Source organism: Balaenoptera borealis (assembly GCF_965194805.1).
Source record: "Balaenoptera borealis genome assembly, chromosome: 9".
NCBI classification, from domain to species: Eukaryota; Metazoa; Chordata; class Mammalia; order Artiodactyla; family Balaenopteridae; genus Balaenoptera; species Balaenoptera borealis.
The window spans coordinates 54181819-54206157 of NC_138873.1; the positions used below are offsets into that span (position 1 = coordinate 54181819).

Genomic DNA, 24339 nt, shown 5'->3' on the forward strand with positions numbered 1-24339 from the left:
CACTTGGCAGAAGGAGGTTTAGAGATGTAGTGCTGATGCCATCCACTCAGCACAGGAGTTAATGAGTATTAAAACACTAATTAATGTTCTGAGAACATGTTCTCTGAATGGCAAAACCTGTATACTAGCAACTACAAATTAGATGTAGTTTTATTCCCAGAAAAAATGTACCAGCTTAAAATTAGGGCCTTATTATCAAGGAAATGAGAATGGATATTGGCGGACAACTAGCGATCTGCCATACAAAGCAAAACAGGCCCTCAGCAAAAACTTGGTGGGGACCCTGAAACCAAGGAATCCAAACGCCACCTGGTGGCCAGGTTTCTAAATCTCGGTTTCCCATTGGAAAAACTAAGACTCCAAAAAAGTTGAATTTTCCAATATTATCATTGTGAACAGTAGAAGTCACACACTACAAAGATAGAAGCACCCTGTAAAGAGGCTCTCCTGTCCCAAGAAGAAGGACATTTAATATCGCCTCTAGGACATGAGTATTCACTGTTCCTGAACGCTTGTCCTGACTTTAGCAGAAGTGATGCAAGAGTATATGAGACTATCTGAGCATTAAAATCAAGATGAACTGAGAGGCTATCTCTGACATGATGAGGAGGCCAGGTAAGCAGTGTCCAGATGGCTCTCCAGGTGTTTTGTTCTGTGCTGGAGTCATCTTCCTGCCTGGGGTACCAACTCCCAACCACCCCCGCTGCCCTTTCCCTGCAGAGGATGTGGACACAGGCCATCCTCAAGAGCCTGCTTTTTGGAACGGAAGCATGGCACGAATCAGCCTCTGGGCAGGTGTTAGGTCCCGAATTTCATAGCCGCCTCTTGCTTTTTTCCAGATGGTGTGTTTTTCCACTAATGGTTTTGGGCTCTGGACAAATTGCACATACATTAGGGTTTGTCTGTTTGAACCCTCTCATTTTAAAGATGAGGAAACTAAAGCTCAGTCTGCTCAGTGTTTTAACAAAGGTCACACCATCAATAATTGACAGAGCCAAGACTAGAACACAGAACTCCAGAGCTGTGCTAATCCTGTGCATTTTGTTATGAGGATAAGTTATTTGCTCTCTCTATCCTCGGTTGGGATTTGGTTTTCGTTTTTGTTTTTTCCACCTTTAAAATAAACAAATTAGCCTAAAAGCCTCTAAATCCCTAAGCTTCCTTACCTCTAAAAGTATGTTTCTGCATCAGGTAAAGATCTAGTGAGTACTTTGTAGAATTTTATGGGACCTATTAAATAATAAAAATACTCTCTCTGTGAAAGGAGAGGCAAGAAGGGCCCATAAATTCATTTTTAATGACTTATAAATATTGTTATGATTTATTTAAATATTCACTTCCAGTCTCCTTGCTGCATTTTAATGGAGGTCCTCATTGCATTATCCATTTATTTATGTCATATATATTATACACATAAACATTTATACATTTATGTTTTAATGTATTAAAATATACAGAGGGGCTTTATTTAAGTCTTAAATGTTGGTCACCACGTGGCAACCTGAAACTCCATTTAAAGTCTGTTCAGAAGTAAAATCTTAAGTATTTATGTTTTTGCTTTTGTCATCTTTGCTGGACTTCCCCCAAGATATTATTCAGGGGTTGGCAGTAATGCTAATTCTGGCACTCAGTTGCCTCTGATTCAAAATCAGAAGAATATTCACAGATTTATTTTGGAAACTCTAGCGCGAGATGTTTGCTTCTTATGCAGTGAGCCTGGAAAGCAACTTCAGTGCCCAGAGCAGGAGACCTGCTCTATGGCTTTTTCTTCGAGAGGGGTATCCATTCCAGTGTCTGTCTGCAGATTTCTGCCTTCTTCATCGGTGAAGTTAGACAAAGAGTTAATAGAATTGGGAGGGTGTCTAGAAATCTGATAATTGTTCAGATTTCCTCTGCATTGAGAAGGCTCAGCAGGAGAGAGTTGGGGCTTATCTTTCTCCGGCTTTTCTGTGACAATATCACTGCTAGCCCCAGGGTGCATTTTATGTAGGTTGCCAGCTAGACAAGTGTTCTTTGGCTTCCTGCTCTGCTCGACCTTTAGGGCAAAAGGAGAGAAGAGACCATAGTGTGGGCTCTTCACCTGCCACACAGTTTCCTCCCTGCCTTCTGCCTTTTCCTGGAGCTGCACGGATGGTCAGTGGTTGATGGCAGGAATACCAAGCCCTGTGGATAGTCCGTTACCTCCCTGGAGGAAAAGCCATTTCTGGCCTATCACTGGTCTGTGAAGAAGGGAGGAAATTTTTCCCTAAGTATAATCTTTTGATGTGGATCAAGTGTGCCCTGACATGGGTTTAGTGAAGCAGACTTGATCCTTTACTGTGCACTCCCAATGCTGACTCCATGTAAGGAGTAGATTAGAAATGTTGTAACAATGATAAGCGTGATGGTGCAGTATCGCGAAGTGGAAGGCATCACAAGGGTATTAAGCAGGGACACACGCAGGCTCCTGGTCATTGTCAGTGTCAAGTGTGAGCTCCTCTACCAACTCTTGGTGCCATCCTTCATCCAGCCCACAAAGGTACCGCCTCACCACCCTGAGTCCCCACCCCAAACACTGCACACCACCCAGGCTCAGCTCCTAAACGACCCTTGACCACCATTCCCAGACCCGCCTCTGCCTGGCTCTCCTTCCTCTGTGCTCCGTGCTGGCACTGCTTGTCTTCTTTACTTCGTTCTCTGAAACGCTACACATCTTTTGAGTATTCAGCCAAGTCCCAGCTCCTGCATAGATGCCTCTTCTTGTTCCTGCCCTTGGGAACTCAGTCAAAAGCAAAACACAGGGAGAGGGGATATTCAGCTGGTGCCTGAAAACATAGCATGGGTGTGTACACATAATATGCCAGCCTCCATACCAGGGTTCTCTGCATTATCTCATTGCTTTAGAGAAGAACCATCCCTGGAGAGCTATACTCTTGTGATCTCAGTTTTCTGGATGAGGAGCCTATGGTGTAGGGAAGTTAGATGAGTTGCCCCAAGTCACACGGTGGCATAACCGGTGCGTAAGCCAGGTCTCCGATTCTGCAGTGCTCTTGAGCATCTGAGCAGCTGTGCCCACCTCCCTGATCAGGCTGCGACAACTCAGCAGTCAAGTGCCCTGAGGTCGGTAGTTCTAGGTCTCCATGTAGAAATCAACATAAGACATTGTGGTTTTATTAAGACTATAGAGAAAGCTTCATCACTGACCTTGGTTAATGTCTCAAAAGAAAGAACTGTAAATCATCTACTCAGGCTGTATTGATAAAGGCAGCCCAGATTCTTATGCATTTAAAATCATCTGCTACTCAAGTCTGCTAAGTAATGGATGAAGCCTTGTGTCCTCCTTGCCTCCAGCTGCCTTCGTTTGTATACATATGTGTATAAACATAAATATTAATCTGCATACAGACATGTTTTTAACAGAATATACTCTTTGATCCCAGTTAAGGTAGTGGGGAATTCTGAAAGTGAATCTCAAACAGAAAACCATCGAGGGTGCAAGTAAAAATCATTATATACATGCTGCCTACATCTGGACCCTCCGCTTCTGTGTGTTTTGCATAGGATATGTCTAGTTCAACTGTAAAATTTAATGTGAATATAGCTAATGTAAATATTTGGAAGAGATTAGAGAAAAGTATAAATGCTCTGAACTGTGGCTGGTGTGTTTGAGAATGTGCAGGTCTGGCTGTGTTGGAAGCACCGACTTTGATACGTTGCTCAGAATCTTCAGAGATAGGAAGGACAGGCGAGTGTTACGGGGCATTGCCAGAGCTGCCTCCACTCACCCATCTAGACTTTGACACCTTGTTCAAGTTCATTTACGACTGCCAGCTGGTCTCCTTCTCCTCCTCACCTTGCATCAGAAATTCTTGGTCTGCATTGATTGGTGGAGGTGGGATGGGGAAGAACCACTGCATTTATGCAGTCCCTGTACGTATTAAAAATGTACTTTGTGCCAAGCGTTGAGCTAGACACTGGGAATGTAGCAGTGACCTAGAGAGACGTGGTCTTTGCTCTTATGAGGAATATGGGCAAAAGCAAGTGAACAGAAAATAAATGTGACCATTGCAAGTTGGAACGAGGGCTGTGAATGAAGTAAACAATGACTGTTGCTGGGAATGACAGAGGGGCCCAGTGTGAATTGGGCCAGTCGTCAACAAAAGTTCCCTTGAGATTTCATTTAAGTGGAAACTTAAAAGCTAAGAGGGAACCAACCATGTGAAAATGAGGGAAGAAGAGCCCAGCAGGTTAGACCAAAGGCCCCGAGTACAAAGCGCTTGGCTTCAGAGAGGACCGGAGAGAAGACTGGGGAATGGTGAATGGAGGAGGATGGGGGATGGGTGGGGGGGATGGCAGGGTTTTGTGGCCATGTTAGGAGCTGTTTGGGATCCCAAGTGTGGTGGGAGTCCCTACAGGGTCTTTACTGGAAAGTGACATGTTCTGATTTAAGAAAACCATCGTCCGTTTGTGGAGAATAGATTTAAAGGGCAAAGTGTAGACGTGGAAAGAGCTGATATACATCTATAACAACAGACCAGGTAAGAGATAAGGTGGCCTGGATTAAAGTGTAGCCTTTGGACATGGGGAAAAGTGTGTTTGGAATACACCTGGGAGGTAGAGTCAGCAGGATAGAGTAAGGGATTGAACGTGCAGGGGAGAGGGGAAGGGACACATCAAGGATGACTCTGAGATTTTGAATCTGAGTAGCTGGTATCATGTATCAAGTTGTCAGCAGTGGGTTGGGGAGGATGGGTTTGAGAGGAAAAATGTTTTGGACCTGTCGAGTTTGTGGTGCCTGTTACATTTTCATCCAGGCAATGATGTCAAGTATGGAGTTAGAAATTTGGGTCTTATGGTCTAAGGGTTGGAGTCATAAATGTGGGCATCTTCAGCATGAGTGTGCTATTTAAATCCAGGGGCAGGAACAGAGTCACATGGAGGAACATGTAAGAGTGGAGAAGGCTCAAGGCTGAGCTCTGAGGAGCCCCACATCTAGGGGTTAGTTGGAAGAGGAAGAGCCAGCAGAGAGCTGGAGAAGCAGCAGCCAGAGAGATGCAAGGAAAACCAGCAAACCGCAGGCTGGGTAGACCAGCAAGCCAAGAACGGTGTATGAAAAGGAGGGAGTGGCAGGTGACACTGAGTGTGTTCGGTTGGTCAATAAGGAAGAAAGAGGAGTTCGTGGATTTGACAAGGTGGGTTCATTGATGATCTTGACAAGAACACTTGCAGTGAGCAGTGGTGGCTGAACAGGGTATACTGAGAAAGAGGAGAGAGGGTGTAGATGGTGTTCATATATAGACGGTCCCCGGCTTACGAAGGTTCGCCTTGTGATGGTTCAACTATATGACGGTGTGAAAGAGATACACATTCAGTTAAAACTGTACTTCGAATTTTGAATTTTGAGCTTTTCCTGGGCTAGCAACGTGCAGTGAGATACTTTCTCGTGATGCTGGGCAGCGGCATTGAGCCTCAGCTCCCAGGCAGCTGTGTGATCAAGGGGGTAAACGACTGATACACTTACAACCATTCTCTTCCCACACAACCATTCTGTTTTCCACTTTCAGTACAGTAGCCAATAAATTACATGAGTTACTCAATACTTTATTATAAAATAGGCTTTGTGTTGGACGATTTTGCCCTAGTGTAGGCTAATGTAAGTGCTCTGAGCACATTTAAGGTAGGTCAGGCTAAGCTATGATGTTCGGTGGGTTACGTGTATTAAATGCATTTCGACTTAGATATTTTCAACTTATGATGGGTTTATCAGGATGTAGCCCCATTGTAAGTTGAAAAAGACTTAAGTATTGTTTTCTTATGGGTGGGTGTTATTGAGGGATTGGGGGATTAGCTTTGCTCTCATATATTATTTTGTATTGCCTTATTTTCCTAATTGCAACAATCTTCTATTAATGCTGTAATCTGAAAGGCTTACATTTTAATTGATTAAAAAAATTTTTTAGAAAAAATAATCCCCCATTGGTTAACTGAACATCTCTGACTTTTAACAGCTGTGGTTTATACCTCACACTCTCTTCCTCCTTCTCCAGACTACTTTTCAAATTTGTCATTTTCTTCCTGTAGAATAACTTGTATAGCTGTGCTAAAAAAGCAGATCAATCCAAAAAATTAGGTTTTAATTTTATAAGACATTTACAAATGGAGCCTTCCATAGCTTTCATGGCCGTGAGTTCAGGATCAGGGAGAAGGTATGAGAGAAGAGGAAATGGAGAACCATGTGTACACAGTCTTTTGAGAAGTCCAGTGGCATGTTATTAAGGTGGGAGAAACCAGATTGTTTTGGGGTGTCGATGGGTTGGTTCCAGAAGGAAGGGAACCACCATAGGAGCTGAGTTCTTGAGAAGGTGAGGGGATCTCAAGCCCTGGTGGAGGGACTGGCCTTCAGATAAGCAGGGACGTCTCCTCCATTCCACCAGGAGGGAAGGAAGAGAATATGTGTGTGAGAGTGCCTGGGGGCCTCAGAGTGGCATCTCCAAGTACTGGCTCCCCGCTTTACTTCTGTGAAACTCCCTAGGCCCTGAATTCTCTGTCTGCTCGCCTTTTTTTTTTTTTTCTCCAAACAATTTTTGAGTTTCAACTCAAAATCAAAAAGTAGTTTTGAAAAAAAAAAAATGCTCATGAAGAACCTAGGGGTAGGACAGGAATAAAGATGCAGATGTAGAGAATGGACTTGGGGACAAGGGAAAGGGGAAGGGTAAGCTGGGATGAAGTGAGAGAGTGGCATGGACATATATACACTACCAAATGTAAAATAATAGCTAGTGGGAAGCAGCCGCATAGCACAGGGAGATCAGCTCCGTGCTTTGTGACCACCTAGAGGGGTGGGATAGGGAGGGTGGGAGGGAGGGAGACGCAAGAGGGAGGAGATATGGGGACATATGTATATGTATAACTGATTCACTTTGTTATAAAGCAGAAACTAACACACCATTGTAAAGCAGTTATACTCCAATAAAAATGTTAAAAAAAAAGTAGTTTTGAAATTTTGAAATACATACATTTTGTTATGTACTCAGTTTAGGAGTGGGAAGACTCAAATATTGAGTGTTAGGATTTTCTACTCACTACGAATGGCTTCCTTCCTAATTGCTCTTTTCTATCAGTCAGGATAGGCTAGGCCATTGCAGTTAACAGGCACCTCTAAAATCTCAGGAAAGCTTGTATCTCATGCTCTCTGTGGGCCATCAGCCTGGGCTCCCTCTAGGCCCTGCCCAAGGAGCCTCTCCACCCAAGCATGGCCTGTCCCTGTGCTGCAGAGGGAAAGTGTATCACGCACCTGCTGTGATGAATTCCTTTTCCGTACAAGTGTCACCTCCCAACCCAGCCACACATCGTTGGGCAACACCATGTCCTGGGGACAGACCAGCCTTGGAGTGGACAGATGGCGATGGCCACCGTCCATGTGCCGGGAGGAGAGAGGACAGCACTGGGGGGCCCGCCCTGCGGACACCGCACGTCCCCCCCCAGAGAGGGCAGAGTGGGCCTCCGTGAAGTGTAGGGTTGCCTCGGCACCCAGCCTCATCCTTTGACCACAGCATCTAAAATTCTGTCACTACAAATCCATTCTGTTAGTTTTAAGCTTTCATTTTTCCAAGTATTTTCTTCAGAAACACAAACAGTTCTGGAAAACCTAGTGAATAGTCAACGTTTCTTTTTTCTCCAAGGACCTTTATTATTTTCTCTGGTGGACTCGAAGTTGTAGGAGAGTTTGTATCCTGAACGCAGTGTTTTTAAAGTAATGTTTACTTTCCTACTTTACGTAATAAAGAACACACAGAACTGCCGATCAGCCGCACAGCCCGAGTTGCTGATAACCGCAGTCTGATCTGTGCAGCCTCGTCTTACAGGTCTGCTTCCCATTGGGCTTCTCCAAATGCTGCCCGTAGCTCTCGGACCTCCATTACTCCTCTGTGGACCCACCTGGATCCAGGAGCTGGGATTGGGCCCACGGTTCTCGGATGCCGCGGGTCTGTGAGAGGAGGGCAGGATGATGCTAGAGGCAGGGGAGCAGACCGGGGGCTTGCAGCCACTCGTGACCCCCTCAGCTGCATCACAGCCTAGCCAGCCGCTGGCCTGTCCGCATTCTCCTTAATTTTTCCATCCATCCGCTCCAGCCCCTCCTTGCCCTCTGCCTTTTTGTCTTACCCCTCAGGCCTCCTCCCTCTCTCCCCAACCCCTCCAAGAGCTGGATCCCCTCCGTGGCCGCTCTGTCCTCCACGGCCACAGGGCTGGCCAACAGCAGGGTGAGTCTGTGGGAGATGAAACTGGCACGCTCTGCTCGCCTGCCCCTAATGTGGCACTCTGTCTTCAGCGGGAGAATACACGTGTGATGTAGCCAGAGTCTTCCCTTGGGGTGACGTTGGTGAGTTACAGCCCTCTGTAAATACGTCACCCCGCAGTATCGAGGGTTTGGGGTGATGTCAGCTTGCGTGAACGATTGATGTTGTTATTGATACAGTGGCGGGCAGGCTTCCTGGCTGGGGTCAGTATGAGGAGGCAGGGCAGCCAGTTCTGAGATCAGTGGTTAAAAGGCAGTGACTATTTGCTGTTGTTTCATAGGTTAGTGTGGCTTCTTATTAAATAGCACATCCCTTATTTGACCAGCCTTGAGAAATGCCCACGGACGCCCACGGTCTGGCCCCTGCCCTCTCCCCCTTGTCCACTCAGCTGCAGAGTGGCCGCCTCACTTTGTTTGCCTGCACGCACTCACACTCCCCGCCCCCCAGCACCCCCTCCTCTCCCCACTCCTTCTCTCTGCCTGGAATGTGTGCCGCCCTCCTGGCCCACCCCTTCACTCCCTCTCCCTGCCCCTCTCCATCCTGTGTAAGAGAGCAGCCCTCTCCATCCCAGTCCCACATCCAGCTTTATTGCTTCCCCACTGCACTCATCCCCAGCTGACGTTATCTCCTCTTCTGCTTCTGTGTTCATTCCTCTTCCCCTTAGAAAGTGGTTTTGCCCACTGCTATGTCCCCAGAGCCCAGAGTAGATACATGTAAATACTTAACAAATGAATGAGAGAGGCCACAATAGATGAAGCAGTGTTACATTGTCTAGTTACCATTGCCAGAAACCTATACTAATGGAACATTTCCTTTCTGTAAAATTTCTGTGTCAGACCATCTCCCTCTCCTCTCTTATGATAATTGGTTCTGTCCGTTCAAAACCAACAAATAATGTCAGAAAATGCATGTTTACCACCACTTGAACTGCTGTGAAATTTTCTGCGTGATCTAATCTTTAAGACTATTTTGGGTTGTAGTCTGACAAAAGCAGGAAATAGCACTACTTTTCCCTTTTACAGCATCAAAGTAAATTTTTCTTTATATTTTCCTTGCACACATTTATTGTGTTGTTGTTACCTGCTTACAAATGTTTGCAAATCTTTTAGACAAGCTGAGCAATAAAAAAAAGCAGTTCTACTAACATGTAAATTCCATTGACCCATTCCTTGTTATGTTTTATGAGAGTTTGTGATCATTACTTTGGATTTTTTTTATTACTTTTCCCAGATTTTGGAAATCTAACTTGTTTTCTAAAGCAGCCTCTTATTTCATGCATTCAATTTCCCTTTCCTTCTTCACTTTTCAACATCTTTATTGATTTGTGTATATGGTTTTTATAAGGTCTTTCCACACTGTGTTAGTCTATGTGAGGTCCCAGAAGACCCTGTGCCTAAGAGAGAAGCCAAAGGTTGCTTAAGACAGTTTTACTAATTAATACTGATTTAAATAAAATGGAATTTTCAAGTAAGGAATTACAGTGAGTATCTAGGAATGACTGGGTGAAAAGATTGCTTAAGTAAATAAACATAATTGTTTCACAAACATTTATTAAGCAACTACCTTGTATCTGGCAGTGCTGGGAATATAAGGGAGGATAGAGATTACTAGGGAAATGGGGATATAATCAAAGATTTTTAGCAGTTTGCTTTCAGTTGATCACAGGTCTTACGGGACCCCAGAGGAAGAGGAGCATCTAAGATTGTTCCTGGGAAGAAGGGCTTCCTGGAAAGGAACTTTGGGCAGACGGGGAAGGGCGCTGGAGGGAGGAGAGCTCCTATACAGCAGAGGTAACCTCAGCACCACAGCTGGAGCCTAGTGGCAAGAGATGGGCCTGGAAAGGGAGACGGGTCCAAACCCTAAGGGTCTGGTGTGCACCCAACGAGGTTTTTATCCTGTATACAGTGGGGAGCCCTTGAAAGGGCCTGTGCCAGATGCACACGGGGCATCTGCCAGGTGCTCAGAGAATTAGGGTCAAGAGTCAGGCAGAGTCATGAGGGCTGGCAGGGGTGGTGGTGAATGAACCCATGGGCACAGCTTAAGCACCTCAGTGGTGTGCGTAGAAGGGGCAAGAGGAACAAAGTCTCAAGGGAGCTTCAAGGTTTAAGGGACAGGAGGGTTGAAGAGGTGGGGAAGAGGAGCCAGGAAAGCTTGCATCGGGGGGAGAAGTTCCAAGAAATTCCATGGTCTTGCAGGGAAGTCACAGTGGCTGTGGGTTGGGCAGTGTTGGGATTGCCCGTGAGCATTTGGTGGTGAGAGCAGCCAGCCAAAGTCTGGCAGCAATGGACTGAAAAGGCTGTGAGTGGAGCCTGTGAGCCTGGCCGCTTTAATGGAGTGAGGGGGGGGGGGTCTCCTTACAGTCCTGGGCTTTGTGTGTTCATTCCTAGGCAGTAGAGGTATTACACAAAACTCACTAAATAAAAACTTTTGAACTCAGCGTGCTGGCTTTGTAGCCAGCTTTTCTGCACACACAGCCTTGATGTGCATCAAATGTTCTCCGTCCGCCATCCTGAATGCCATCTGTCATCACTACAGCACAATGTTCTTTTCTAGATCTTCCATGAACATGATTCGATTATTCATCTTAAGCTTTCATTTTTCTTAGACTTTGATCTTCACTGCCTTAACGCTGCCTTGATTACAGGTGATAATAAAAAGGTGTGTGTGTGTGTAATCAAAAGTATATTATTTCCACATTTTAAAACATTTTTAAATGAATAGACAAGATTGTCCGTCCATGATAGTGCTGGGGTAAACAAGGTAGTGGGAGGCATTTCGTAGCCATCAGAAAAAATTATATATGGTTTCATTGATGAGATTTTTGCTACTGTTATTCTACTGCACAAATATAAAACATTCACACAGCCAAGCTTAGAACAGAAAGCAAAGAAGAATTGGTGCTTGTACCTTCATGGTAGGATTTCTGAACTTTGTGATTTGCCTTCATTTTTCCCCATTCTCTTTTCCGCCCCCTGGTGAGTTGCCTCCCAGTAGCTGTTTGTGATACTCGTCTAAGCCTCTGTTCTGTCCCTTCTAACGGACCATCTCTTTGCAGCCTGCCCTCGCCAGCGCGAGTCTACTTCTGGCCCCATGCGTCCCAGTGGGGGAGTGAAATGCACTGTGTACTCGTGAGCTTCCTAATGATTGTTTTTTAAGCAACATGAAATCATCTATGGTGGGTTTCTTTTTTTGCCTCTTATTCACCTGAGGGGTCTATTTTGATGATTTGCATTTTTATTGTCTGAGAGACTCTAGGTAGAAGTAGATCAGAGGGTAATAGCAGCATTGGATGTGTCCAACAGAAACCCACATGAATGTCTCTGTGCCTGTGAATTTTACTTGCAAATTCACCTTTTCAGTATTCCAGTCATTCATTTTTCTACAACAAAATTATTTTGTGTGCATTTGCTCCTCGCAGTGTTTTGCTGCATCTCAGTTTCCCCTTGGATGTACAAATGAAAAATAGTACTTGGACAGTTGTGCCAGCTTCCTGGTTTGGGGGCTTTTGCCAATGCTGTCCTTGATTCGGGGCCACCCTTGGCTTTGTGCAGGTTATTCTATCCCCCACCCCACGGCTGCAAACTGCTTGATTGCAGACACACCGCTCCCCTTTCTCCTCTTTTAACATCTGTCTCTCTTTAATAGTTCACACTCTTAAGAATGCATAATGGCCAGCCACAAATGTTTAAGGTGCGAAGTTCTCTTCTGTTCTGTTACTGAACAGTCTGGCTAGAGTTTGTCTTTTCAACATTGGTTATTAATTTTATTTTTCTAGTGCAATAAAATAAGTGGTCTGCTGTAGGTGTGAGTTAGTGAGAATTTGAAATGGATTTCAAGCATTCTTGTCGGGTGTTTATGATGCAGTTGCAATCTCATGAGTCAATTACCAGAACCAAACAGTGCAAGAGCCACGAAGCTCATCCACTGTGGCATTGCTAAATTAATAGATTAACAGCTACACACAGGAAAATGTCAGATGTTAAATATTTTTCATTAGTGATAAGTTGGAAGTTTGGGATCCCTTATCCATGCTTATACAGCCTCTTAAGTACCTCAACCAGAGTTAATTTATATTTTTTTTACTTTTCAGCTTTCAAGCACTGTGATGCCAGACTCTAGATTGCTGTGTTTGTATGGACTTTTTAAAAAATTTTATTCAATTTATTTAAACTAAAAACAAAACAAAATAGTTCACCCATTTTTCTCCCACCCCCCCACCTCTGGCAACCAACACTCTGTCCTCTGAATCTATGAGCTTAGTTTTTGTTTTTGTTTCGTTTTCTTAGATTCCCCATATAAGAGAGATCATATGGTATGTGCCTTTCTCTGTCTGACTTAATTTCACTCAGCATAATGCCCTCCAGGTCCATCCATGTTGTGGCAAATGGCAGGATTCATTCCTTTTTATGGCTGAGTAATATTCCTCTGTGTGTGTGTGTGTATATCTCACAATTTTTTTATCCATTTATCTATTGATGGACACTTAGGTTGTTTCCATATCTTGGCTATTTTAAATAATGCTGCAATAAACATAGGGGTACATATATCTTTTTAAATTAGTGTTTTCACTTTCTTCAGATAAATACCCAGAAGCAGAATTGCTAGATCATGTGGTAGTTCTATTTTTAATTTTTTTTAGGAACCTCCATAACCATTTCCCATAGTGGCTGCACCAATTTACATTCCCACCAACAGTGCACAAGAGTTCCCTTTTCCCCACATTCTTGCCAACACTTGTTACTTCTTGTCTTTTTGATAATAGCCATTCTAACAGGTAAAGTGATATCTCATTGTTTTGATTTTCATTTCCCTGGTGATTAATGGTGTTGAGCATCTTTTCATGTACCTGTTGGCCATCTGTATGTCTTCTCTGAAGAAATGTCTATCCAGATCTTTTGCCCATTTTTTAATTGGATTATTTGGTCTTTGCTATTGAGTTGTATGAGTTCTTTATATATTTTGGAGAGTAGCCCCTTACCAGATACATGATTTGCGATTATTTTCCCCCATTCAGTAGGTTGCCTTTTCACTTTATTGAAGGTTTCCTTTGCTCTGCAAAAGCTTTTTGGTTTGATGTAGTCGCACTTGTTTATTTTTGCTTATGTTCCTTTTGCTTTTGGTGTCAGATTCAAAAAATCATCAAGACCCATGTCAAGAAACTTACCATCTATGTTTTCTTCTAGCAGTTTTATGGTTTCAGGTGTTATGGTCAAGTCTTTAATCTATTTTGAGTTAATTCTGGTGTATAGTGTAAGATAGTGGTCCATTTTCATTTTTCTGCATGTGGCTGTCCAGTTTTCCCAACACCATTTATTGAAGAGACTGTCCTTTACCTATTGTATATTCTTGGTTCCTTTGTTGTAAATTAGTTGACCATATGAGCATGAGTTTATTTCTGGGTTCTCTATCCTGTTACATTGATCTATGTGTCTGTTTTTGTGCCAGTACCATACTGTTTTGATTACTCTTGGTTTATAATATAGTTCGAAATCTGACACATGATTGCCTCCAGCTTTGTTCTTTCTCAAGATTGCTTTGGCTGTTCAGGGTCTTTTGTGGATCCATACAAATTTTAGGATTTTTTTTCCTATTTCTGTGAAAAATACCATTGCAATTTTGATAAGGATTGCATTGAATCTGTATATTGCTTTGGGAAATATGGATATTTTAACAATATTAATTCTTCCAATCCATGAGCATGGAATGTCTTTCCATTTATTTGTGTCTTCTTCAATTTCTTTCATTAATGTCCTGTAGTTTTCAATATATAGGTCTTTCATCTCCTTGGTTAAATTTATTCCTACATCTTTTATTGCTTTTGATGCAATTATAAATGGGACTATTTTCTTAAATTCTCTTTCTCATAGTTCATTATTAGTGTAAAGAAATGCAACAGATTTTTGCATACTGATTTTGTATCCTGCCACTTTACTGAACTTGTGGATTAGTTCTAACAATGTTTTGGTGGAGTCTTTAGGGTTTTTATATATATGATATCGTGTCTTCTGCAAATAGTGACAGTTTTACTTCCTTTCCAATATGGATACTTACTTCTTTTTCTTGCCTAATTGCTCAGGCTAGGACTTCCAATACTGTGGTGAGTAATTAGTGGCAAGAGAGGGTATCCTTGTCTTGTTCCTGACCTTAGAGAAGAGTTTCAGCTTTTCCCCATTGAGTATGTTGTTAGCTGTGGGCTTATCGTATATAGCCTTTATTATGTTGAGGTACGTTCCCTCTATACCTGCTTTGTTGAGAGTTTTTATCATAAATAGATGTTGAATTTTGTCAAATGCTTTTTCTGCATAAGATTTTTATCCTTCATTTTGTTAATGTGGTATATCACGTTGACTGATTTGTGGGTGTTGAACCATCCTTGCATCCATAGAATAAATTCCAATTCAATATATTGTTGGATTTGGTTTGCTAATATTTTGTTGAGGATTTCTTTTAATGAACTGCCACTTAAGATACTTTTTCTTATGTTTGATTGAAGCATGGGGTCCAGTTTGAGCATTCACTTCCGCATTTGTCCAGCATTCATTTTCTAAGTGCCTACTGTCCTCTGGGCACTGTATTAGGTATAGATGTAAATTGATGCACGGCCCCAAGAGGGAGATGCATGAGGGCACAATAGTTGTGCCATTGAGGGTTCTAGAGGAGCCCCTGGGGAAGGGGCCAGAGGATTTGCTGATCCCTTGGCTAAGAGCGTGGAGTCTGGAGTCAGACAGCCCAGGTTCAAATCCTGACTCCATCACTTATGAGATATATGCTTTGGACTATTTACTTCTCTGTGTCAAAGTGACTTCCCTAAAAAATGGCGATATTCGTGGTATAAAGTGTGAATTAAAATGAGGGAATATTTATAAAGCCCTTAGAGTAGTGCTTGGTACATGGGAAAAACTATATAAGTGTTTTAAACAAATCAAGTAAAATAAATACTGTATATTGTGACCAAAGTAAGGACTAAGGAAAACTCTATTGTGAAAAATATAGAAACTAAGTGGCAGGCATTTTAATATTTGTTTTTAAATGTATGGAAACTTTAGCCAATAGTTAACTTATATAGGAATTTACTATTACTAGGTTCTGTCTCCAGGGCCTTGGATAAATTTTGTTCCCTGTATTTTCAGTTATTTTGACTTTTTCAGGTAGAGAAGAACTTTATAACAATTAGGGAAGTTCCGAAATGAAATGACCTGCCATTTGTGCTGTTGTAAATTTCTTTCTCATTACTAGAAATATCCAAGCAAAGGTTGAACCTGCCTGAGATGTAGCTCTGGGGATGCCTGCATTGGGTAGGAGTAGATGGGGGTCAAACAAGTGAATTCCTAAGAGCTGATGATTTTGTTTTTTTGAGGTCATACTTTAGTCTATTCAGGCATGTGACACTGGGAGCCAGGGTCTGGAGATGTGAAATGGCAGTCTCACTGGAGAAGATAGTTGGGAAGGATTCACAGATGTTGAAGGCGGAGAGTAGAGTCTCAATTGCTGGTCTCAAACGTGGACTTCATTTTGTAGAAAATGGGGAGGCATTGCATGTTTTCAGTAGGGGAATGACCTAGATTAAAAGGAAGATTTTTTTTTTGATTGCGGGGAGATTAATCTGGTAACAAGTATCCAAAGATTGGAAGCAAGAGTCCTGTTAGGAGACAAGGCCACCGTGTGGATAGGCAGGGCTAGATAAGATGACATGTGAGAGGCATCCAAGATGACTTTGAGCCTCAGGAACTGAGGCTGGCTGGTGTATAGGAGTTTGTGGGATCGGAAAGAGAGTGTTTAATATGTAGTTCTAACTCATCTATTCAGTCAACAAATAAATTCATAAACAAATGTTTATTGAACGCACACAGTGCAGTGCTCCTAGTGCCCTGAGGATGGACTCATCGTGCTGTTTTCATGAAGAACAAAACAAACACACATGCATTCCACGTGCAGCCTAAAAGCCCATTGTGGAGAGCCTCATTACAGGGCCATGTATGCATTCTTTGAGAGCACCTTAGAAACAATGCCTGTTAAAAAACAGAAACTGCTTTCTCTGAACCTCTGCATATAGTAAGTAGGTCCTTCACTTTTATGAAAATGTCTGATTGTGTGTTTGCCTTGACCACAAGGAAATCAGGGCAGTGGAACTGAAGGTGGCTTTTATGTTTCACAATCAAGTCATATTTATTCATCATAGCCCCTTATGTCTTTCTGCCTTAAAATACATGAATACCTCTAAACTCTAAAAACTCATCAAAGTGCCATGTTCCACTTGTGTCTGTACCACTGGCTTTCTTTCCTCATGTTCAGAACCTTCCACTTTCTATTTCACGTCTTGCTGCACAGTTTGAGACCGGGAATAGGTTTATTATTCCAAAGAACAGATGGCTGAGCCTTTGAGAGCCGGTGCATTTCTGCAGAGACTGTGCATATAGCACTTAGCACATCGTTGGTGCTCAAGAAATGTCCCAAAAATTAAAACAGATTTTTTAAATAGACCGACTTCGCTGTCATTGAGGTGCCCCACAGGAGTTTTTTAAATCTTCAGCGTTACAAAAATGTCCAGCCATCCTTTGGAAAGCAGAGTAAAACAATCCGAAATAAACACTTCCCTTTATATTTTCTGCCCAAAGGTGACCCTTAAACTCTCCTCCACTCCTCCAAAGTTAAAAGTCTAGAAAAGAGATAGGGTTACAACCTTCCAATGCCAGGCTAGTATTTTTAACCTAAGCACACAGCTCAGAAATGTGCAGCGCCTCCCGAAGCTCTTCGTATACTTGTTTTGCAAGCTAATGGGGGCACAGAGGTTGCCTTCTGCCCAGTTCTGTGGGTGATGGAATGTCTTGTTCCCTGTTTGCATTGAGCATGGAATTTCTGAGCAGCTCTGCTCCTCGTCACATGTGTCTGCCATCCTTGGCACAGGCCACACAAGGGGCTCTGTCAAGTCTGATGGGAAGGGAAGCTCAGCGCCCTTTATGAACATTCTCCTTTCAGCCTGTCAGGCTCTAAAATTAGGCAGGAGTCGCTCTCACCAGACATTCCTCTCTGCGAAGGGCTTGCCCTTTACAGTTTTCCTTCACCTTGCGTGGACGAGCACGTCCCATTACCCGTGATAACGAGAGTCCTGGCGTTTGCCTCGGAGAGCACCAAGTCTGAACCAGATTAACCGTGGGGCTGAAGATTGTCTGTTTGGGGAACTTAAATGGTCGCACGTGTTTGAATGTGTTAGCAAAATTGATTTTATTACTAAATGTATTATTATCTCCAGAAAAGTAATCATTTCAGCAGAGAGAGCTGATCTTTTCATAACTGATGTCATTCTCTTGAAGAACAGTCATGTTCCCTGGGTTTGTTATGTTCACTTGCTCCTCTTTTTCCTTTAAAGGAAGATGTTTTTATTTCCTCCGTATGAAGCCAGATTCACATGTTATGACAGCTGGACATGCATACAGATATACATGCATATCCAGAGAAAGACCACCTGATATTTGGTGATGCCTCGGCACAGTCATGCGGACAATAGGGATGGTCATTTCTGACATTTTTGACTTATATAAAGTATAAACCTTTTCTCTCTTTTCCTCAAGAGCTTTTTAAAGGATTCAGATCAAGGATCGGTGAGCTCTTATCTGTCAGTCATTCATTAGAATAATGGTTTTAAATGTGCAAAATTAGAAGCTGCTTTAAATTGATTACTTATCAAGTTGGGGTTAGTTTTTCTTATGATTCTCTCAAGCATTTTTTGTTTCATTTCTGAAGTGAATTGTGTCTTTTAAAAATACTACTGAAACTGAATTTTTTTAGTAGAATGGCATGGCAGGATATAGTGGGATTTTTATTATTGTTTTAATAATCTGTCCTCAAGGTGGTAACACTGATGACTGTTTGGAGAAGGATCATCTTTCTAAGCAGACCCATTCTGCTTTAAAAAATACTAAGTAATAACTCCTGTATCTGGAATATGGCTTTTGACATGCTTGAATGAATCTCCTTTTCAAGAGGGTAACGAAAACTAAAAAGCGAATAAAGCATAGTATCTTTGCCAGAATACTTGTCCCCTGGATTCCCTAGAGGCCAGTGATCATTGTCTTGGGGGTGGGGGTGGGGAGAATATATTAAATCTACATCAAAGTTTCTAACATTTGCAAAATTTTGCATAATTACACCCAGTAAAGTTGCTTACAAGGAAGTAATAGCTTGAAGTGAATTACTTTGTACTAGGGTAGAAAAAACTCTGGACCAGGGACTTGGTGTTAATTTTATGCAAGCTAGCAGTGTTACCTGGCAGTTATCTTTATGGATCTTGGGTTTCTCATTTCTAAAATAAGAGAGGGTGACCAGCTAGGTGAGGTCCCAGAGTGACCTTCTCTCCTTGTATCTGAAACATTTATTTATTTATTTATTTATTTTTGTTTTTTGTGCGTTGGGTCTGCGTTGCTGCGTGCGGGCTTTCTCTGGTTGCGGCGAGCGGGGGCTACTCTGTTGCGGTGTACGGGCTTCTCATTGCGGTGGCTTGTGTTCTTGGAGAGCACGGTCTCTAGGTGCGTGGGCTTCAGTAGTTGTGGCATGTGGGTTCTTCCCAGACCAGGACTTGAACCCGTGTCCCCTGCATTGGCAGTCAGATTCTTATCCACTGTGCCACCAGGGAAACCCCTAAAACATTTTAAATACCCAGAATTTGGGATGATCATCTTGATTCCCCAGGGCTGAGAAAGAGCTGACACCAGCTTTCTTTCCCAGGTGGAACAGTCTCGCGACTACTTGAAAATACCCATCTCTGTCCTCTATCGAGATACAGCGTGGGCTTCCCAGAGGGTGTGCTTCCTTATTGCCTTGTTGTGCTGAACGTTCTTGGTTTTAAATGTGGACTAACATTGTTATGCTGCTGTGAGAGTCTACAAAATGAAGTACTTAAGTTTTAAAGAGGAGGAACACGGAATTAAGGCAGGAAACATTCTAAAGTCCGTGTTTGATCAATCTCTGGTTGGCTTACTAATGTCTGGAACTAACTGTGGCTTTGAATCGCTGTCGTGATGTTTATTTTTCGTCTGTGGTGTCCCTGGTGAAGGCTGCATATCAAAGCACGATAAAATAGTGCCTCTCATGTGGTCTCACGGGTGCTTCCAGAGACACTCCGTCTTAGATTCTTCGGTGGTGCTTGTGTCTGTGAAGGTGGACGGGTGTGCCAGGAAAAAGACCTGGTGCTGACACTGGTGTCACAGGCTCCTGGTTGGACTGGATCTATCGCACGGACCGTTTGCTCTGCTGCTGGCAGGAATGGGGAGGACGGGGCCCGTCAGCCTCACATGATGAGCTGTGGGACCTGGATGACGGACGGACTTTTTCTGTTACTCACATGGGTGCCTACTGGATCCCATGGGAGCACTTTGTTGTCCTGTCCATTCAGGGTCCCATAGAGGCTTTGGCATCCCATCAAAGGTCTGTGCCCACAGTGGACGCTCAAAATGAACAGATGTGTATTGTCAGCTCGCTCTCATTTGGTTACAGTTATGAGGGGGAAAAGTCTTTTTGCTGTTTAGCTTGAACCTGGGTGGTGGTGTAGCAATAAACTATTGAAAATAGCCCATGGGTTCAAGCTTCAGCAGTTGCCTCCTCATCAAGCAGTAACGGCTTGTGTATCATATAAATAGATAAAATATATTATGGTTGTTGTGTGTTACTAATAATAGTTCGAGGCTCTACTGTTCCTACCACAGCTTCACTTTAGCCAGTGAGAGGAGTCGGGGAGACCAGGTGGGTTTGAGGCTAGCGTGGCAGAGAGGTTCTGAGCAGGGTCACCAGCACACATGCACGAGGAGAGGCCTGAGAATTGAAGTGGCCGAGTGATGCCTGGGCGTGGGGTCCTTGGCACAAGATGTGATTCTGAGAGCTGGCAGTTGGGTGGCTGAGGAGAGAGTGAAGTAAGGGACCACTGCTACTAGCCAAAATGAGAGAGCCCCACAGAGGAACCTGTAAGGTGCACCTAGAGCACGTTGGCCTGGAGATGTAGACGGGCCACCCACCGTGTGACGTCACAGCCCTCACAGTGGAGCAACCTGAGGGGCTTTCAAACCAGCCCCTCACAGGGACCTGCAAATGTGGGCATGAAGGTCCTTAGCATGGAGTAGTTTATTGGAACTCTCTGAGATGGCAAATGGGGGATTTGCAGAGAGAAAAGAGAAGACCAAGTATAGAAAACTGCAAAACAGTAGCATTTGGCAGCAGGAAGAAGAGCTAGTAATGGATCAATTAGGAAGGTTGAAAAAGAATTAGAGAAATACTGCACCCAGGAAGCCAAAGAAGCAGTTGCCAGATAGGGATCGAAACAGATGAGGCCTGGGAAGAAACCAATTCAAAAATGGCATTTCTGAAAAATGGGGAAAAGAATTATTCTTTAGTAAATGGTGTATAATAGTTGGCTATTTGGGGAAAAGTAGTTAGATACCAGATCATATGTAAAAAGAAACTTCATTTGGATAACTATAAATGTAAAAATTCAAAATGAAAATATAGACAAATATTTTTACAACTTGGGGTGAGGGAGTCCTACCTGTATATGTGCTATGTAACTATATTCAAGATACCACAAAGAAAGTTTAAAAACAGGCTATAGACTGGGAGGAAATACAAACAAAATATATGACAGAAAGAAAGGTAAATGTCCTTAATGTAAGAAGAGTTTCTATTAACTAATCAGAAAGGTAAAACACACTGAAAGGGTGGGCACACTTTGTTTTCTGAGGAAGAGATATAAAATGACCAATTAACAGATGAAAATCTTTGCTAATTTAAAAACTGAATCTTAAAACTGGTGAGATGGTAATGTTTGCCTATTACACTAGCAAAAATTAAAATCCTTCTTAACACCCACTGCTAATAAGAAATTGACACAGGTAATATTGTCATTAGGAACTTAAGTTGATACACCATTTTTAGAGAATTATTTGTCAGAATCTATTGAATTTTTTTCACTGAATATTATTTTTATTGGAGTATAGTTGATTTACAATGTTATGTTACTTTCTGCTGTATAGCACAGTGAATCAGTTATACATATACATATATCCACTCTTTTTTAGATTTTCCCATGTCATTACATAGTATTGAGTAGTTCCCTGTGCTATACAGTAGGTCCTTATTAGTTATGTATTTTATATATAGTAGTGTGCATATGTCATTCCCAATCTCCCAATTTATCCCTCCTCCCTGTTTCCCCCCATAACCATAAGATTGTTTTCTACATCTGTAACTCTATTTCTTATTTGTAAGTAAGTTCATTTGTACCATTTTTTTAGATTTCACATATAAGCAATATCATATGATATTTGTACTTCTCTGTCTGCCTTCACTCAGTGTGACAATCCCTTGGTCCATCCATGTTGCTGCAAATGGCATTATTTCATTTGTTTTTATGGCTGAGTAATATTTCATTGTATATATGTAGCACATCTTCTTTATCCATTCCTCTGTCGATGGGCACTTAGGTTACTTCCATGTCCTGGCTATTGTAAATAGTGCTGCAGTGAACATTGGGGTGCATGTATCTTTTCGAATTATGGTTTTCTCCAGATATATGCCCAGGAGTGGGATTACTGGGTCATATGGTAGCTCTATTTTTAGTTTTTTAAGGAACCTCCATACTGTTCTCCATAATGGTTGTACCAATTTACATTCCCACCAATGAGGTGGATACCTCATTGTAGTTTTGATTTGCATTTCTCTAATAATTAGTGATGTTGAGCATCTTTTCATGTGCTTTTTGGCCATCTGTACAGTACGGACCATCCATGTGGGTCTTACTCTGTCCTGCCTGCCACAGACCGCTTGCTGCACTCTCCTCCGAGTCCCCGAAGCCCCCTCTCTGTCCCAGCTGATCTCCCCGCCACCGGTGAGGGGGCTTCCCTGAGTGCGGGAACCTTTCCTCTCCTATAGCTCCCCCCGCCAGGGGTGCAGGTCGCGTCCCGTTTCCTCTTTTTTCTTTCTTTCCTCCTACCCAGTTGTGTGGGGATTTTTCTTGTCCTTTTTAGGTGTCTGAGGTTCTCTGCTAGTGTTCAGCAGGTGCTCTGTGAGAATCGTTTCATTTGTAGATGTATTCTTGATGTACTTGTGGGGAGAGGTGAACTCCACATCCTCCTATTCTGCCATCTTGGCTCTAACCCCTCTGTTGAATTTTTAAATGCACATACACTTTGATTTAGCAATCTCATGTCTAAGAACATATCCTGTAGAAATCATAGCATGACTATATAAGATTTATGTAAAAGGGATTTATTCCATCATTGTTAATAACAGAAAAAGAATAGTCTGAATGGCCTTTGGTGAGCAAATGGTTAAGTAAGTTCGTGTACTTTCATACGATGAAGTACTAGGCAGCCACTTTTTTAAATGAGGTAAATCTGGGTGTCTTTACCTGGAAGGAATTCCATAATCGGTAGCTGAGTGGGGAGAAGCCGACTAAGTTTTATCCCAATATTGGCCTGATTCTATGTACTACTGCCTTTTAATAATAACCCATGTATGTGAATACGTGTAAACAGATGTGTCTCTATAAGCATGTGGAAAAGTTCGGAAGGATCTACACCACTACGGTAGAGGTAGGGATGGAGGGGCAAAGACAAAAAAATTCATCACTGCCCTTTGAAAGGGCAGTGGTGAGGACAGGACTGAACGAGGCAGGCACGTGTGAGCTGTGGGTGTAGGTTGCCGTGGATATGTTTGATCAGGAAGGAAGCAGGAGACGGAAATTTAGTTTGAGGGACAGACATGGCGGTACAAAAGATCTGGGGCATTGTTGTTGTTGTGTAGGATAGGAGAAATTTGAGTCTGTTTGTATGCCAAGGAAAGGGAGACAATACAAAAAGAAAAAGTTGCGGTAATCAGAAGAGTGTGGTAGTAGTGGACTTAGTAAGAAATGAATGATCCTTCTTTCTCTGGGGTTCAGAGAGTGAGTGAAGTTGGCAGAAGGTTCAAGAACTCCAAGGAGATGGCCCCCATGAAGATAGGAAAGGCCAGATACAAAGAGTAGGGGATGCAAATGGGTGGTGTTGGGAATGGAAGAAAATGGAAACAGCTAGGAGATGTGCTAGATCTGCAGGTTTGGTCGTCCACCTCATACTTGTGGGATCAGAATTTCTGGGAATGAAGCCCAGGAAACTGCATTTTTAACATGTTTATCACAGATGCTTAGGCCCAACCAATAAGGTTCAAGAACCACTAGTATAGATTATGAAGTGGAGCTTTTTGGTTTGGCCAGGTTTGGGAAGCAAATGGAAACAAGGAGTTTGCTAACTTTTCTTCCTTACCAGGCAAATCTAGAAAGAAACTTACCCACAAAGCCTCTCAAAGAAAAGTTTTGCAGGAGTGGCTTCAAGAGGAAATCAGTTTCAGTAAAGTCAAAGGAATGGAAAGAGCATAATGGAAAATAGCTGGGCTATTTTTAATGTCTGTTTCTAAAATGTCCACATGGATTCCTTCCATAGTTATCAAAAGACTCAGGATTCAGTTTGCCCTTCTGTTGCAGTCAGGTTAAGGTTTATTGTCATCAATTGCCATTCCATAAATGGAAATGGCATAAAACACTGCTCTGTGTGTATATATAGAGATGTGATGAAGTCTGTACACATGTATATATGTTAAGTGTGTATGTTTATTTCAAGTCTGAAATAGACTTCTTTTAGGGAGTTGTCTTGAAGATGATTCTACTGTAGTCATCCTCACCGTGCCCTTTCACTTTTGGACAGCATTCACAGTGCTGTTATTTTAACATCTGACCCACACCAACTTAATACTTGGGTATATTTTTGCGGCTATGGGCATAAGGGGGCCTTTGTGCTTTTGATTGTATTCCACAAGGATGCCTCCGTCCTGGAACCAGATGGGAGCACTGCAGACCAAGCGAGGTGCAGGCACTAGAAAGCCTACAGGTGGTAGCAAGCAAAGTAGTGCCAGAGGAGGAAGCCACATTGCCCCGAAGCAAGAAGACAGAGCACTTTGCAAACAGGAGGCTCTGAGGGTCAGCTTAGTAGGGACAGAAGTGCACCAGTCCAGCTGACCGGGTGAAGAGTAGGACGCAGAAGGAGAG

General features: G+C 42.8%; 1 protein-coding gene and 1 long non-coding RNA gene across 3 annotated transcripts in view; both read left to right on the forward strand.

The window, feature by feature from the left end:
* PREP (prolyl endopeptidase) overlaps nucleotides 1-24339 on the forward strand; it is a 138087-nt gene that overhangs the window by 91516 nt on the left and 22232 nt on the right. The gene's annotated exons all lie outside the window — the stretch shown is intronic.
* LOC309634844 lies at nucleotides 7115-17733 on the forward strand. Its single transcript, XR_014248468.1, has 2 exons — nucleotides 7115-10358; nucleotides 10536-17733. It is a non-coding gene; the product is annotated as an uncharacterized lncRNA (long non-coding RNA).